This window comes from Ranitomeya imitator, chromosome 9, assembly GCF_032444005.1.
Source record: "Ranitomeya imitator isolate aRanImi1 chromosome 9, aRanImi1.pri, whole genome shotgun sequence".
Classification (NCBI taxonomy): Eukaryota; Metazoa; Chordata; class Amphibia; order Anura; family Dendrobatidae; genus Ranitomeya; species Ranitomeya imitator.
Window position 1 is genome coordinate 74,063,157 of NC_091290.1, and position 4,909 is coordinate 74,068,065.

Below are 4,909 nucleotides of genomic sequence, written 5' to 3' on the forward strand. Positions count from 1 at the left end.
CCAGGCACGGCAGCCAGCAGACCGTACGGTCCAGGGGTGGGTCAGACCCCCGTACGTCCGGTTGTAGTCTCCGTGCCCCGAAGGGGTTCTCGCTTCTCGCCTGCGGCAGGCACAGCAGCCCGTACGGTCCAGGGGTTGATCAGGCCCCTGTACGTCTGCCCGTGGTCTCCGTGAGTCTTTCGCCCCTATACCCAGGGACCACACCTATGGCCATTTAGCTCAGTTGGTTAGAGCGTGGTGCTAATAACACCAAGGTCGTGGGTTCGATCCCCGTACGGGCCAAGCACATCTACAAACGCCCCTATACCCAGATGACCAATTTGCACATCAGGGTCGCTGCGGACCTCCACCAGAGTTTCCTCTGGCTTCGTCCTGCCCAGGCATAGCTCACCATCTTTCGGGTCCTATCGCGCACTCATGCTCCACCTCCCCGACAGAGGCGGGCCGATGGTGCACCCGCCGTGTCAACCCCCCGGAGCGGGCGGCGGGATCCCACCTCGGCTGGAGCGCCCCGGCCTTCACCTTCATTGCGCCACAGGGTTTCACGTCGCAACGGGGGGAGTGACGATGGTAAACCCCATCAGGTGGGCCCAGGGCAGGTGAGTCTGGCCTTGGGGGGACGTAAGGGATAAAGGAGAAGAGACCATCAGGGCACGGAGCCTCAGGCCTCCCTCGTTGTCACCCTTGCGAGGGGACCCCAGCTGCGCCATGGAGGCGATAGATGGAGGGGCAACCCTCAGACAGGCATAGCCCCGGGAGCACCCCGGGGCCGCAAGGTGCGTTCGAAGTGTCGATGATCAATGTGTCCTGCAATTCACACTTAATTCTCGCAGCTAGCTGCGTTCTTCGATGCGCGCGCCGAGTGATCCACCGTTAAGAGTCGCGCTTTCTGGTTTGGGGACACTCGGAGGCGCCCCCCTTTTCACTCTCGTGTCAGCCGGCCGCAAAAGACTGGGATGCTTTGGAGGGTTGTTTTCAAATCTCGGCCCTGTTGCCCGGGCGCTCGGCCTCCCCGTCCCTCCCTCCAGCGGGGAGGAGAACAAAGGAGGGCTCGAGGCTTCTCAACCTACCGCCCAGACCCACATACCCCGGGGAGGGGTGTGTGAGCGCACAGGAGAATGGTACCCGGGACGGCCTTTCGCGTACGCGGGGGGCTTCTTATTTTTCCTCGGCAGGCAGCGGCAGGGCAACAATCGTCGGCGCGAGGCCGGGCGTCTTTTTCCTGGGCGACGGAGCGAGAGGGGCTCCCCGCACCCTCCCGACGTCGCCCGCCCGCTGTCCTCACGTGCCCTCACCGTCCCCACCCTGCGGAGCGCCCTGGCGAAGCAGAAAGAGACCTACCACCGCCCCCATCACGTTCGGTACCCTTCGGGGATTTGGCGGGCGGCTGGCCTCCTGATCTGCACCTCATCGGTATTTTTCACTCGCCCATTAAAGATCCTTCCACAGGTTCATCTAGGGAAACCTTGTTACGACTTTTACTGTCTCTAGATAGTCAAGTTCGATCGTCTTCTCGGCTCTCCACCATGGGTCTTGGCCGAACCCGGCGGGGCCGATCCAAGGACCTCACTAAACCATCCAATCGGTAGTAGCGACGGGCAGTGTGTACAAAGGCCAGGGACTTAATCAATCGAGGGAGAGAAGCCAGATAGGAAGCCCCGCAGCGGGAAGGGCACCCGGAGGAAGGGAAATCCTCCTCGTCGTCCGTGCCGGCAGGCGGGCATCCCGGGGCGTCACCTTCCGGAGGAAAACAGGAGCCTGAACGGCGAGTGCAGTGCCACTGGGGAGATCGTGCACGCTGTACGGTGCGAGGCGGCCGATGCGGAGGGTGTCTGGAAAAAAACCCACCTTGCACGGAGAGGGCGAGGTGACTGGCCTCCGGAGGACACCACGGCTCCCCTGCCTCGTGACCCACCGCTCCCGGGGCGACACACAGAGTCGCTGCTGGGGAGAGGGGCCAGGGCGGTGGGGGGCCTATGCGGCGCCACCATCTGGCTTAGACCCGGCCTCCCAATCGGAGGGCATCTGTTGTAAAAACCACCCCTTGCACGGGGAGGGCCGTAGGTGACTGGCCTTCGGAGGACGCCACGGCCACCCTGCCTCGTGACCCACCGCTCCCGGGGCGACACACAGAGTCGCTGCTGGGGAGAGGGGCCAGGGCGGTGGGGGGCCTATGCGGGGCCTCCGTCTGGCTTAGACCTGCCTCCGCCACGGGGGGTCCTCGACCCACCGGCGGACGGGCGCGAGGAGTGGGAGAGGGGGGCTGGCCGTCGGGGTCCACCGCGGCTCAGGCGCAGAGCCCGCCAGCGACGCGGAGGTCGCACGGGGGGCGCAGTTGGCCTGGCCGTGTCGGCGTCGCCCTATGGCGTAGTCCCTCGTCCCGGGCTCTTGCCCGTAACCTCAAAGGAGCCCCAACCGAGCGGCGTCTCCCCCCCAAAGCCGTGCCTCCGCTGTTGAGAACAGAAGAAGCCCGGGGCGGCAGTTCGCCGGGTACTCCCCTTCGCCAAAACTCTTTTTGCCCCACTCGTCTCTCCCTTTTCCATCCTCCCTTCTCGCTCTGGGGCGTCCGCTTGGTCTCTCTCTCTCTCTCTCGCTCTCTCCCTCTCGCGCTCCCTTCCGAGCCGCCTCGGAGGACGTCGGACGAGCGGGGAAGGCGACGGCGTTCGGCCGGGCACACCACGCGGTGAGAACCCACTCCGCCTGCCTCCCCACGCGTCTGTCATCCCCCCACTATCGTAGGGGCTCGGGAAAAGACTGGAGAACGCGGAGCTCGGCGGTGGCGTGGAAGCGCCACCCACCGCCGCCGCTCTCGCCGATGCCCACCGCGGAGGCCGCCCATCGGACGCTGGGTGGGGGTCGGCACGGGCCTCCGCGGGCGAGCTGCGCATCTGGAAGTCAAAGGGCCGCCCTCGGAGAAGATCGTTGTGCTACCCCGCGCGGGGAGCGATTCGGACGACGGGCCCCCACGCCGAGGTGGGTGGGCGCCCCGCCATTCGCCCGCGCGGGTCGTCGGACCCCTGCCGTACCACAGTTCGGGTCAAACTCCCCCTCTGCACGGCAGCCACCGTCCTGCGAACGGGAGGCGACTGCCGGCGTGCACGCCCAAGGATGCGTGCCTGAATCCCGGGGGGGTAAAAGAGGAAGGAGACCGCCCGCCTTAGACCGACGCGGGCTCCAAAGCCCGGGCCGAGCGAGCGGCACCACCTCCCCACCCGGGAGCGCTGAGCCAAATCGATCGGAGGAAGAGCCGGTGGGGGGCATGGGTGAGAAACCCCACCCGCTGCCATCCTTCCCCTCGGGGAGACGGGGAAGAAACATGCCCGATAGTCCTGGAGGTCCCTCTCCGACACGCTACGGGCGCCCTCGAGACGGAATCCGGGTCACAGTGCGATTCTCTCATAGGTCTCCCCGGTGGCGTGGAAGCGGGAGACATCCGACACAGAGAAACGCCAAGCCTGCTCTGAGGGGACCGAGTCAGGGGGTGCAATCCGCCCTCCTGGAGCCCTCCTCGGGACGAAGACTCCAGATCTGCCTCCCTTCTGACATCCGTCACCCTCGGAGAACCAGAACACGCTTGGGGAGGGTCCGTTCAGGCTCAGGCGACCCGGGAAACGCGTCTCTGACTTGGGGCAGACGACCGGCAAGAGTCCCCCTGGAGCCGCGGAAGCCTGGTGTCGACGCGAGGGCGGACTTCCATGCAAACAGGGGGGTACTCGCCAAACCGCCTACCCGACTTGAGGAACCACGAAAACATCGGAAATCAGTCGGGCCCGAGAGGTACCCCTCTCTCCTATATCCTGCAGCTGGTGTGCAAAAGTGGGTATTTGCATGGCGAAACACCGACCCACACTTTAAGGGAGCGAAGCCGAAAAGTGTCCGACTTCCTGGAGCTGTGCGGCGGATCCGGCGGCCAGAAATTCCTCATTCCGGTTCTATTTTTTTTTTTTTCGATTTTGCGAAATTTGGCGGCCAGGCGGCGTAGCTGGGGCCTGGACTAGCCCGAAACACCTGGAGCCGGCGAGCGGAACGAATTTCCCAACGTTCTGCGGCTCCCGGAAGCCAAAAACGCATCGCCGAAAAATTTCAAAGTCCCAAGGACTCGTTCTTGAAAATCGATCCGGGGGCCATGGAAGTGTCCTCGGTACAGCTTCAGAGCATTCCCCCCGCCTGGAAGTCTGAAAGTTCTATGTTTGTTCTAAGTGGAAAATCGCGTTTTTTTCAGTGTTCCACCCATCAGACCCAAACTTTGCCCACGCTTAGGTCTCTGTCTCGGGGTGCTTTACAACATATTGACGCCCCTTTAGGGTGGAAGTAGGGGAAAGGGGTCATTTTTCACAAAATCGGAAATTTCTCAAAATAATTCTAAGTGTCAAGGACACTTTTGGAAAATCTTCCCCAGGCTCCTGGAAGCCTCCTCGGTACGCCTCCTGCGGTTTCTCCCTGCCTGGAAGTCTGACACTTGTCTGAAATTTTTAGAGTATGAAAACGCGGTTTTTCACCCAAAATTCGACTTTGCGCCCATGACCCGCAAACTTCACCCACAGTTAGGTCACTGCCTTGGGGTACCTCACATCATATTGACGCCCCCCAGGCGTGGAAGTAGGGGAAACGTGTCAATTTTCACAAAATCGTGATTTTCTCAAAATATTTCTAAGTGTCAAGGACTCTTTTGGATAATCTTCCCCAGGCTCCTGGAAGCCTCCTCGGTACGCCTCCTGCGGTTTCTCCCTGCCTGGAAGTCTGACACCTGTCTGAAATTTTTAGAGTATGAAAATGCGGTTTTTCACCCAAAATTCGACTTTGCGCCCATGACCCGCAAACTTCACCCACAGTTAGGTCACTGCCTTGGGGTACCTCACATCATATTGACGCCCCCCTGGCGTGGAAGTAGGGGAAACGTGTCAATTTT

At 62.2% G+C, this 4,909-nt stretch overlaps 1 non-coding gene across 1 annotated transcript; it reads right to left on the bottom strand.

The window, feature by feature from the left end:
* Positions 1–730: 730 nt before the first annotated feature.
* Positions 731–882, bottom strand: LOC138649871 (5.8S ribosomal RNA). Its single transcript, XR_011315379.1, has one exon. It is a non-coding gene; the product is annotated as a 5.8S ribosomal RNA (ribosomal RNA).
* Positions 883–4,909: the final 4,027 nt, after the last annotated feature.